The sequence below is a fragment of the Astyanax mexicanus genome, chromosome 22 (assembly GCF_023375975.1).
Source record: "Astyanax mexicanus isolate ESR-SI-001 chromosome 22, AstMex3_surface, whole genome shotgun sequence".
Classification (NCBI taxonomy): domain Eukaryota; kingdom Metazoa; phylum Chordata; class Actinopteri; order Characiformes; family Acestrorhamphidae; genus Astyanax; species Astyanax mexicanus.
This window is the reverse complement of record NC_064429.1, coordinates 18,971,740-18,984,733: the sequence shown is the minus strand read 5'-3', so window position 1 is coordinate 18,984,733 and position 12,994 is coordinate 18,971,740. Positions and strand designations below refer to the sequence as shown.

At 35.5% G+C, this 12,994-nt stretch overlaps 2 long non-coding RNA genes across 3 annotated transcripts; both read right to left on the bottom strand.

Moving 5' to 3' along the window:
- Positions 1 to 3,014: 3,014 nt before the first annotated feature.
- Positions 3,015 to 5,363, bottom strand: LOC125786903 (uncharacterized). Its single transcript, XR_007428887.1, has 5 exons — positions 4,792 to 5,363; positions 4,335 to 4,385; positions 4,215 to 4,259; positions 4,072 to 4,136; positions 3,015 to 3,985 (listed from the first exon to the last, which is right to left on the bottom strand). It is a non-coding gene; the product is annotated as an uncharacterized LOC125786903 (long non-coding RNA).
- Positions 5,364 to 7,875: 2,512 nt separating this feature from the next.
- LOC125786905 (uncharacterized) lies at positions 7,876 to 12,698 on the bottom strand. Of its 2 annotated transcripts, XR_007428888.1 has the most exons (4): positions 12,394 to 12,698; positions 10,112 to 10,212; positions 9,746 to 9,938; positions 7,876 to 7,974 (listed from the first exon to the last, which is right to left on the bottom strand). It is a non-coding gene; the product is annotated as an uncharacterized LOC125786905 (long non-coding RNA). The 2 variants fall into 2 exon arrangements; XR_007428889.1 differs by lacking the exon at positions 10,112 to 10,212 and having other exon boundaries at positions 7,879 to 7,974.
- Between the last annotated feature and the right edge of the window lie 296 nt (positions 12,699 to 12,994).

The following is a 12,994-nucleotide window of genomic DNA, read 5'->3' as shown; positions in this document are numbered from 1 at the left end:
AAATAATAAATATATACATGAATAAATGAATAAATAAATAAATGTTGAAATAAATAAATAAATATATAAATAAATGCACATATAAATGAATGAATGAATGAATATTTGCATAGGTAAATAAATAAATTAATACATTTCTTATTTATTTATATATTTATTTATATATTTACTTATATGTGCATTTATTTATTTATTCATTCATTTATTTATTTCAACATTTATTCATTTATTTATTTCAACACTTATTTATTCATTCATTTATTTATTTCAACATTTCTACATTTATTTATTTCCACATTTCTTCATTTATTTATTTATCTCCACCGTCCTGTACTTCCGGTATCAGTGAGACAGAACAAAAGGGACGGCACAGCAACATCGCGGCTATAACCCCTACTGCAGTAACAACTGCTGAAAATGAATGAGGGTCAACAGCTTAAAAATGTCGCCGCTGCAGGCCAAGGCAGGAGCAGTGTCACTACCCGATCTGTACCCCCTGCCCGATTTGTTCTGCGCATGCGCACGCATTGCAAACTGAGCAGGGGCACAGATCAGGTAGCCACGGCTGTTACACCAGCCGTTGTGCGCATGCGTCAACAGTTTTCGGCTCTGTGAGGTCGCTGCTCAAGCTTAACTTCCGTTTTCTGAATTATAGATAGACTGATAGGTGTTTAAACTAAATATTTCGAAAATCAAACAAAATAATCTATTAAAATGTATGTATGTGGTGTTTTTTTTTTTACATATGCCAAGTCTGTAAACTACTTCACATTTTATTAACTTAATTACACCTTTAGCGATAAGATTAACATCTACATGCTCAAGTATCAAAGTATTAATGAATGAATAAATTCATAAATAAATAGAGCCAGAACACAATAATTCGCATAGGCTAACTAGCAGTTTATCTTTCTGTAATCTAGATAGACTGGGAGATATAAATAAGTAAAATACAAACATCAACTAGAAAATAATGTTCTTTGTTCTTGAGCAGTTGATATATAAACTGTGCATTTTATGCTTTGTCAAATTTAACATTACAGGGTGTATGAGGCATTTAAAAAATTTAATTTGTTTACCATTATAACAAACCTGTTTGGGTTATATCCATTATATGGGGTGTAGAGGTGTGCCAAAAAATCGATTCACATAAGAATCTTGATTCTCATTTACTACGATTCAGAATCGATTTAAAATGTCCCAAAATCGATTCTGAGGGGCGGGTTTTAGACTGATTTTGGGCTGGGTATTTTTGTTGGACCTGGCAACCCTGGGGATAGCGCTTGTCCTTTCAAACGGAGATCTTCCAGACACACACAGAGCGTAGGTGTTTGAGAATCACCGGTAAGATGGCAGAACAAGCACTATATTACATTAGATTAACGTGTAGTTTCAATGTTTTATGGCAGAATGCTTCATAACAAGCATAAAAAAGATCGCTAGTAGTTAGTTTCAGTAACTGTTAGCTAGCTAACTAGCTAACTTTCCAGTTCCACCTTAAATAACGCTACAGGTGGCAGCGGGCTGCAGCATTTAAGGCGGAACGGAAAAATACAATAAGCTAATCAGAGCTAATTTCAGCTCCTCATCACAGAGGAATTAAGGAATGGACCATATGAATTAATTTCTCCACCTCCTGCCCCCTTTCTGAAGAAATACAACGACCTTAAATTAACTAGTTAATCAGCAGCTGCTCCTGAACTTTAGCGCTCCACTGCTATCATCACATCAGCCCAGCAGCGTCACCTACACACCACCGCTAGTAGCCTGGTAATAAAGCAGTGTTATTTATTATTTATTTATTGTTCATTAACGTCATTGTGATATCCCAGTGATTCCTCTGTCACTGAGGACCCACATTCCTGCACATTTTATTGTTTTTGTAACACATTACCTGCTCCAGGACCAGTGTATATTATGGAGGGTTTTTTTTTTCAATAAGATTCATAAGCCAGAAGCAGAAATTTTTATAATTCAAATCGTTTTGAATCAAAAATCGATTTTGAATCGAATCGTGGCCCCCAAAATCGGAATCGAATCGAATCGTGAGATAGTAAACGATTCCCACCCCTAATGGGGTGGTGGTGTGGTCTTTGACCATTTGTAGTATTCCTCAAGCTAACAAAGAGTTTATTAATAAAAAACATTTATTTTTGCTTAAAATACACAGCAGAATGTTTAGAAATGGGAACCAAATACCATGTCTCTAAATGTGGTCCTGTATCAATATGCTACTAACCATTAAAAATAAGGTACAACACATTTATCAAAATACCAGTTTATTTTCTTCTCAGAGAAAGCATGAGAGCAAAAAGCAAAACAAAAGAAAAACATCCCTCTCAACACACAACCACCCAGCCACTCCCACCCTACCTCACCCCACCTCACCCCGCCCCACTCCCACCTCACCTCACCCCAACACACCCCACCCCACCTCAACACACCCCACCTCACCCCACTCCCACCCCACCTCACCCCAACACACCCAACCCCCCCGACACAAACACCCACCACAACACAAAAACCCACCCTCCCCAACTCAAAGTACCCCGACACAAACACGCAACCACCCACCCAATTAAAATGGTAGTCACAATAAATAAACATTCATACAGATATTTCAAACACAGGTAACTGTTTTTACCTTCTGCTGTAGTTAGGACCTGAAAGAAACAACTCTTCAGCCTCTTGTATAGTTATTCCCTGTAGTGTAGACATGGCTTGGGTGATGCACTAACAAAAGGGTTAAAAAAATTAAATATAAATTATAAAACTGCATTATAAAGATTCAGCACTGCAGTGCAGTGATTAGAAGTGATTAGCAATGGTGGTGGTGTATGAGGTGTTAGTGCATGTTGTGCTGGTACAGTGAGTGGATCAGATATATCAGTGCTGCTGGAGTTTTTAAACACTGTGTCCATTTATTGTCTCTCATTCTATTAGACACTCCTACCTATCTGCACCACAGTGTATATGTAAAGTCAGATAGAAGCTCTGAGTCTGTTGCTGCATAGTTGGTGCTGTCAATACTCTAGTCCTTCATCAATGCTCACTGGATGTCCACCGCCGGTGGACTATTCAGGTCAAGCAAGTGAAACTGAGGTGTTTAAAAACTCCAGCATTAGCGTTAGTGTCACTGCTGAAAATGACCCAATAACTGTCTGAGAAAATGTATTGTGGTTATCATGGTCTCACAGTACTACTCTATTGGATTTAAAAAAAAGATACATTTGATTAAAATTTTTATGTAACTTAAGTCACAACAGGCTATTTAACATTGTTAATAGATATTTACTGCATACCTAGTAACCTTACCTCTGGGAACAAAACATCCAAAATGAACTGCACTTGATCCTCAATGTGGAATTCTACTGGTGCAGATTTCAGGACATCCTGAAGATAGAAAAATAGGGAGTCCTGTTCTTCCTCCGAGTCCAGGTACACTGGCACCCGTAGAGATGATCCCTTCTGGATTCTGCTGAGCCACTTCGAAGGCTCTTTTCCACAGAGTACACCCTTAGGTCAAAAGGCAAAGTGCCAAAAGCACTTCATCAAAACATGAGCAAACATTTAACATTTCTAGTTGAATGTCAAAAGTAGTTTATGTTAAAAGTTTTGGACTGTAAATCCACATTAAAAAAAAAAAAAAAAAAAAAAAGTCCCCCAACACATGGTGACAACAAGCATGAATTATAAGGCCTTTTGCTTATTTGCTTATAACACTGTAATGGTAAAACAATGTGCAAATTGTAAATAACAAACATTGTTAATGTGTGACAAACATACCAACAAATGTTGCCGGACTCCATGGTCTTGTACAGCAAAGTCTACCAGCTTCTTTTCTTGGGCTGTGCGGTTGACCATGGTTTGCACATGAGGTGGAATGTCTGAAGTGATTGACCTAGATACCCTAAAAAGTGGCTGAAGGGTCCCTTGCAATAGCCTGCTAGCCTTGTCAGTCCAGAAAGCAAACCTCTGGCCATGTCTGTTGAATCAAAAAACTTAATCAGCAGGTAATCAAATGAAATAAAATGCAGAAAAGGCATGAATACTTTAGCAGAGTGGCCTTACCCTTCAATCTGAAATCTTTCCATCAGTAGGATGCACCACCACTGGCGGATTAATGGCACATCATTCTAAAACATATATAACAATGATCAGACGATTGGGGTGGGGTTTGAAATATTTTTTCTATATTAATAGATGCAACTGACCTCTGTGAAGATAAATGGGGTATTGGTGCAGATACAGAGGGCATACTGTAAAAAAATAAATCTCTCTATTATACCCAATAACTCAAAATGCTGCTTATCACAACTTAAAAGGATGCTTACAATGAGTATAAGGATGCCACAGTAGTTCCCAGAAGTTTGTTGAGGGAAGTGCTGGAAACAAAATATTAAATATTACTGTTAAGTAAAGGTGTTGAACCAATAGAAACAGATGTAGACAAGTGCTTCACTAAAGTAAGCTTAGGTTCCCCCTTACTGAGTTACTGCCAAAAGCCATTAATACATGAAGTAGATGTGCTGAAGATAGAGATTGTTTCAAATTGTGTAAAATAGACAGAAAGTCCCTAGGTCTGGACAAGAAAGAATGTATGGTGGAAAGAAGACGAATGAATATAGCAAAAAGTATCAACTGGTGGGCTAGTCATGGCCCCAACGTTTCCCAAAATCACAGTAGAAAATTCTCTTCAAAAGAAAATATCTATAGTCTTACATTACATTTAAGCCAACTGATGTCCAGAGTTTTATATAACCCAGTAAGAAAATAAAGAAAAGGCTTTACATCAAAACTTCTGCCGGTCTTCTCTGTCCAGGGTCTTGGGTCAATCTGGCCTGCAATATGTCTGCACATAAAATGGAAAAAAAAATTAATTATGGACACACACTTACTGAAACCTATAGTCATACAATTGTTCTCCATGGTCTAGTTTCATAAAATGAGACCTAATCCTACAGCCATCGAACAAGGCTTCTGCGTAAACATAAAACAAAAGAACAAAGCTATAAATAAGCAGCCATAGAACAAGGCTTTTTGTAAATCATCAGCCATAGAACAAGGCTTTTTGTAAATCATTAGCCATAGAACAAGGCTTTTTGTTAATTTTCAGCCATAGAACAAGGCTTTTTGTAAATCATCAGCCATAGAACAAGGCTTTTTGTTAATTTTCAGCCATAGAACAAGGCTTTTTGTAAATCATCAGCCATAGAACAAGGCTTTTTGTTAATTTTCAGCCATAGAACAAGGCTTTTTGTAAATCATCAGCCATAGAACAAGGCTTTTGTGTAAATCAGCAGCCACAGAACATGGCTCTTGCGTAAAATATTATTGGTAAAAGCCACTGAACAAGGGCAACTTTTTCCTCTCTTTTAACCTAAATATCATTTTGTACGAGTCATCTCCAAAACCACCAGGGAGTACAGAATCTAGAAAAATGATCTCTCTCTCCACAACCAGTAAAACCTGCAATGGACATATTTCAAAATGATAAGCTAATCAACAAACTTCATTCTAAAAATCTGAATATCTATTTTTTGAAACTGTAACTCAACACATAGCAAATAGTGATCCAGTTGATTCTGTTGCATACTCCATGCAGGGAACAAAATCGCATCCTTGGAACACAGATTGTTCTGGTGTAGAGAAAGAAAATGCAACCATTCAACTACTGTGCATTGTACAGAAATCATTGCATTAATGTGCAACTGTCTGTCTGTGTGTGTGTTTAACTTCACTTTACCGGTAAACTTGAGAGTGGGTCCACATTCATCGTTTTCCATGTGGGAACCACATACATGTCAGCAATGTAAACATCTTTCCCCTATTTACAACACAACAAGATTAGCAAATGTATACAAGTACCCATGAAGAAGTATACAAAATAACAATGTTTGAGCTTCTGTAATTAATTACATGTTTTTGAGCAGCTTCTCTGATGATCTTAAAACATGCATTCCCAATCTAGACGTAATAAAACAAAATAAAGGCATAAATTACACACAAAAAAAAACTATTTCTGTGCCTTTGAGCAAGCATGCTGCAACATGAATATACTTACAGTAGACTCCATGCACTGATTTAACCCAAGACTCCACAAGTCCTCACGTGTAAGACAGATATTGTCATCTTTAACAATCAATTCTGCTGCTGGAAGGCTTTTGTCCAGGACATATTTCAACTGCAATTAAAAGAGTTAGCAAGGGAGGGGGGGTGAGAATGGTGTGAGAGTGTAAGTATGTGAGAGATGGTCTGAATATACGATTGCAAAAAATTATTGGTAGTGTCTAACAGTGTGTGAAGGAGAGTGAAATTTGGAATGGGCTAGGTGGAATCATCCCCTACCAGTTTTTCCTGGAGAGGACCCAAGTCTTTTTCCCATTTCTCTCCAGAAAAAGCATAAGGATGGTCTGTTGCTTCATCAGGTGTACCATACTCATGGTCCTGAAGTGACACACATGGAACTGCTCCATGATCTGAAGAGACAATAAAAAAATTAAGTCTAATATTAATAAAATAAACTTTACAATATACACCTTACATGTCAACCATTACAAAAAAAACACTACTTAGCTCTTACTTTCCAACCTGTAGAAAGGCCTTAGCCGTGAGACATTGATGCAACATCGAGTCCCATTATCTTTCACCACTGATGCCACACCCTTTTTAGAGATACTATCCACAGTGAAAGGACCTTTGTGGCGGTCAGCAAGGGTGTCTTTTCTCTGTTTTATATTGAAATCTTGAGAAATCAAGACCTCATCGCCAGGACTGATTGTGCTCATTAGCTTTCTCTTACGGTTCCTGTAAGACTTTTGTTGTCTTTTCTGCGCATTTTCAATGTTGCTAAGCACCTGAAAAAAAAAAAATTACACTTTACTACATGCCATTGAATTAAAAAAAACTTCTGTGGTCAGACTACATGAATTTGGACCTAACCTTCTCATTTAAAATTTTCATTTCATTTACTCGGGTGTCAAGATCATCTTCTGGGTCAGCAATTTTAAAGTCTTCTCCCATGGGACAGGCGTTCATAACCTCTGGCAAATGAGGGTGCCGATGGAAGAATAAGAAATACGGGGTGTGCCTGGTTGAAGACTGGTTAAAAACAAATTAAGTTATCAGAAATAAAACATTATATATCAATTACATTATATATCGACCATAATGAATGTATAATGAATACCCACTTGCTTAGCAGTGTTAATACCATACACAACTGCAGGTAAATGGATGTCCCAATCATTATGGCTTTCATTTACATACTTCCGCAATACACGTTTGACATTTTGATTTGTTCGCTCATCCTATATATATATAAAAAACAACAACAATTAAAACATTTCCTAATTTTTTTTAACATTACAGGGAAATGTCAAATAAAATTATGTTGAAAATTACCTGCCCATTTGTCTGAGGGTGGTAGGCACTTGAGACAGCATGTTTGATTTTCAGAGTTGCAAAGATGTTTTCATTCAGCTGTGTGCAAATCATCAAAAAGGAAATACAGTGTGCATAGCAGAATGTCAGAAAAACATGTGTGCTAATTAAGATAAATATCAATGTTAAGAATTCACATTATACTAGACTTTTACCTCATTAACGAACTCTCTCCCTTGGTCAGTAATAATTTTCTTGACCATGCCGAACAAGTAGAGTGTCTTTATGATGGCTGCTGACACTTCAGTTGCAGTCTTATTTTGCAGTGGCTCAGCAACAACCCACTTTGTATATAAATCAGTCATGGTCAACACATACTTGTTTTTTTGACCAGTTTCTCGCAGTGGGCCAATTAAATCCAGGCCAATCACCTCCCATGCAGCCTTCACCTAAACACATATTTTCCATTACCTTTCAAAACATTTATTTTCTCTATTAAACAAAACAGAATTTGGAATACCTTAATAGAATGTAACACTGGTGTCCCGTCTTCATGGGGTCATTTAGTTGGCAGCGGCGACAACACTTCACCTAAAAAAAACAAAAAAAAAGAAGAATTAAGTTGGGACAGTGTCTAAACATGTACAAAAAGTAAAATAAAATGCATATCATAAATTCATATTAGAACAAGGGGTGTGCTATATAATTTCGTGCACAATAATATTTGTCGTTACATTACTTTGTTTTTGTTACACTATTTTTATACAAAATCAGAATCTTGGTAACTATCTATGAAAGATTTCTTTTGTTTCTACTGAATAAATAATATGAGGCTGAAGTTGGTTTGATATTCGCAGCTGCCGCTTCACTGAACCACCGTGAACTAAAGGGAGCGTTCACAAACTGTTCCGCATATTATATTTAACACCTCACATATCAACACTGAAGGAGCTATAATGAAGAAAAGTAGTACAGCTGTTTATTAACTATGTAAATATACATTATGTTATAAAATGCAATTTTATATACATGACCTTCCACTTATTTTCTGTTCTAGTGTAATTCATTCATTTCCTAAGTAGAAAACATCTTAAATAGAGAATTAGCCTCCTACCTTAAGGGAAAACCTGGCATTAGCCTGGCCAGAGCTAACTGTTAACTGTAAAATATTTATTTTAATTACTGAATATTAAATTAATAAATTTTATATATAATTTAAAAAATACAATAATATTTTAAAAGCCGTTGCGCTCAAAAAAAAAATCCAGTGTGATTTTAAGAATTTTTTCATCTTGGGCCAGACCAAATACTGATACTGATAAATGATATGAAATTCTAGTCTCCTATTTTAAGGAAAACCTAGAATTAGCCTGGCCCGAGCTGATTTTATACTGTAAAATGAATTAGCAACATAGCATACACAGCCATAATGCAGCAAAAACTTAATATAAGCTGATGGTCCAGTACGATTTTGAAGGATATTTAATCTTGGGCCATGCCAAATACACATGATATAATGAGTTTTAGTCTTCTACTTTAAGAAGAACCTGAAATACTTTATACTTTAAAACGAACTGGCAACATGGCATACAAGCTATAATGCACAAAAATTAATGAATATAAAGCCAGTGATTCCAGTGCGATTTTGTGAATACTAGAACTCTTCATCTCATGTTTATTTGTTCTGGTCCAAAATGAAAAAGTCCTTCAAAATCATACTGGAACGTCAGCTTAATATTCAATTTTTGGTGCATTATGGCTCGTATGTCATGTTGCTAATTCATTTTACAGTATAAAATCAGCTCAGGCCAGGCTAGTTCTAGGTTTTCCTTAACATAGGAGACTTCAATTTCATATCATGTGTATTTGGTCAGGCCCAAGATGAAAAAATTATTTGAAATCACATTGGAACATTAGCTTTTTATTCATTTTTTGTGCAGTATGGCTCACAAAGGTTTTTAAAATATAATTTTATTAAATATTTTTTTCATTATATATTAAATTGTTAATTATATATTCAATAATTAAAATAAATATTATACAGTATACAATTAGCTCTGGCCAGGCTAATGCCAGGTTTTCTCTTAAAGTATGAGGCTAATTCTCTAGTTTAGATATTTTCTACTTAGTAAATGAATGAATTACACTAGAACAGCACGTTAAAGTAAAACTGGAGAAAGTAAGTGATGGAAGGTAGTGTACATACAACCAAACGAATCAGGAGCTGCGAATATCAAACCAACTTCAGCCTTGTATGAATAATACTGTAATATTTATACTAAATAAAACATTTATATGTACTGTGTTGCAGTTTTACGCTCTGGAAATAAATAAGAAATTGTGTTATAACTTCACAACATACCCACTCAGTTACATCTTTCATTAGGGTAGGCCAGAAGTATCCAGCAATCACCCTGTCTCTCGTGCCTCGTACACCGTTGTGGTTGCCGGTGCCGGAGTTATGGCACTCCATCAAAACAGACCTTTTTCCTCCTCAGTACAAACAACTAGTCTCATATACGTTTTATTTGGTCCAGTGTAAAACAATCGGTTGTCTGCCGAAAAAAAAACACGTTTCATATTTAATTACTTATTGATATAATAAAATACTCCGAGCTAAATTAGCTAGCATAGTTAACCTAGCTATACTAACTAGTTCACATAACGGGACACTTCGCTTCCTCAGCTAACGCAAACCTTTCTAAAATATGATATGATTTTAACTTACCTTTTGCTAGGAAGTTTTCAGACACACGCCGCATTTCCTTGCGCATTTTTTTGTTGCATGGTGGAGTAAATGTTCCACTTAAAATGTACTCTTTCAGAGCTCTGTAAAAACATAAGTCCTTCATTTTGAAACCGCGTTTTACAAGCTGTTTGCGACAGTGTGAGCGGAACCACAACTTGGCATTGCCTACCTGATCTGTGCCCCTGCTCAGTTTGCAATGCGCATGCGTGCGCATGCGCGGAACAAATCGGGCAGGGGGTACAGATCGGGTAGTGACAAGCAGTAGAACCAAAACTTTTGCAGCTCAAAAACCAATCCTGCTTTAGAGCGAGGATAGGACTGCCTACCTAACTATCATACAAATGCAGAAATACAGAAATAAATAAATTAATAAATGTGGCAATAAATCAATAAATAAATGTAGAAATGTTGAAATAAATGAATGAATAAATAAATGAAAAAATAAATAAATGCACATATAAATGAATAAATAAAAATAAATATAAAAAATTAGAAATGTATTTATTAATTTATTTATTTACCTATACAATTATTCATGCGTGTATTTATTTTTTATATATTTATTTATTTATTCATTTCTATGTGTATTTATATATGTATTTATTTATTTCAACATTTATTTATTTATTCATTTATTTATTTCAACATTTATTTATTTCTACATTTATATGTGCATTTATTTATTTATTTATTTATTTATACGTATGTCATTTTTGGTCCTCCATACTGTAATACTTAAATATATAAATACATCTACATTAATTATAAGGAAAATGTGTTGATTATAAAGATTAAAATAATATAAAGACAATTAAAATAAAGATCATTTAATAATTCATTGATGTCTCCTCCTCAGTAAATTTATATCTTACTCCCTGAGAGCATTACACACCCACCAGTATAGTTTTTCTTATTTATATTTTCTGAGTAGGCTCTAAAAGCAAGTTATACCTTCTCTACACATATTTAATTGTACGCTTGTTTCTATAGATACAACTATCAACTAATAGAATCAAAGTACAGTAATAGTTTAATGTTAAATATGTTTATTGCAGTCATATTTACAAATATAATGCTGTTATGTTTTTTCTTTTGTATGACATGACCATTTTAAATTCAGCATCACATTCTTGAAATAAGTACTTGGAAAATTGGGCACCAGCAGAAGCGAAAGTAGGGGCAGCAACATTAAAACATATTAATTTACTGACAATAATAAAATGTATCTATGATTTTCCTATTTCCTTTTTTTGCCAATATAAAACATGAATAATTTAATTGCTCTGAAAAGCTCCACTATTTTACTTAATGTTGTTAAATTCTCCTGTTGTGTCTAACAGGATAACTGTGTGTGTGTAATTTAATTTTAAACTTTTTCAAGTAAAACATTTTTGTCTCTAGTATACTAATATACTGCATACACAAACAACTTCTAGTGTGATTTTACAAATTAGAGAAATGTTGACTAAAGCTTATTTGGTAGTAGTGAGTGTGTTTATATAAAAATGTGCTAGCTAAGTTAATAACATACACTTTTAACGAATTAGCAGAGTGTGCAGGAACGTATTACTGAACTCTGGAATAAACAATACAAATAAAGATTTTTTTATATTAACTCACAGACACAGCACCATTTTATTTAACTAAAAAGCTAGCTAAAACAAACATTACACAGTGACTTGTAGAGACACACAACCACTAAGTTAACCTAGCTGACTAGCTAGCTAATGTACAACATCTAAACAAAAGTTCTGTGGAAGCATTTAGGTTAGCTAGTAAAGACCAATTCGCTAGCTAACTACCAAATTGGTTAACTAGCAAGCCTAAATGCTTTTACAGTATGTATGTTTGTAAAAGCATTTAAGCTAACGCTAGCAAACTGGCTGGTTTCTATCCTAGCTAGCTAACTGTTTATAGCTTAGCTAACGTAAATACCGAAACAGTACTTCTGTTCTGGCCTAGACACTAGATAGTTAACAATTTGAATTTCAAGTAAAAACATACTTTTTGGTTGTCTGTTAGTAACTGTTATAGCAACATTAACATTTACATTAACATGAAATGTGTTTAATGCTACATTCTGAGATAATTTAGCTTCAGATAATATCACCTTGATATGCTGCTAAGTTAGCTAGCTTAGCTAACTGAAGAGGCAACACAGATAGGGTTATAAATCATATTTGACGGCCAAAATATTTATTAAGTCAAAATAAATTATATTTCAAAAAGGTACGTAATACTTAGTTAGGTTTGCTACCTACCTACAAACTTCAAAGGTTTCAGGATAGCTGACAGTTGAGGAACGTTGTAATGTTTGAGGAATCCGCGCGCCAAGTGCTACGAGAAACCGCACGGGTTGAACTGGGCTGATGCGCAGGGGCACCAAGGTAAATATCATCTAGATTCATTTACACTCTAAACGTGATCACACCTTTGGGGTGTGCGCGACGGTTGGTTTTGGGGTCTAGGGATGCTGATCGTGTGTGTGCGTGTGTGTGCGTGTAGCAGTACTATAACAGGCTCTGTGTGTGTGTGTGTTTGTGTGTGTGTACTATAACAGGCTCTGTGTGTGGGTGTGTGGGTGTGTACTATAACAGGCTCTGTGTGTGTGTGTGTGTACTATAACAGGCTGTGTGTGTGTGTGTGTGTGTGTGTGTGTGTGTGTGTGTGTGTGTGTGTGTGCGTGTAGCAGTACTATAACAGGCTCTGTGTGCGTGCGTGTGTGTACTATAACAGGCTCTGTGTGTGTGTGTTTGTGTGTGTGTACTATAACAGGCTCTGTGTGTGGGTGTGTGGGTGTGTACTATAACAGGCTCTGTGTGTGTGTGTGTGTACTATAACAGGCTGTGTGTGTGTGTGTGT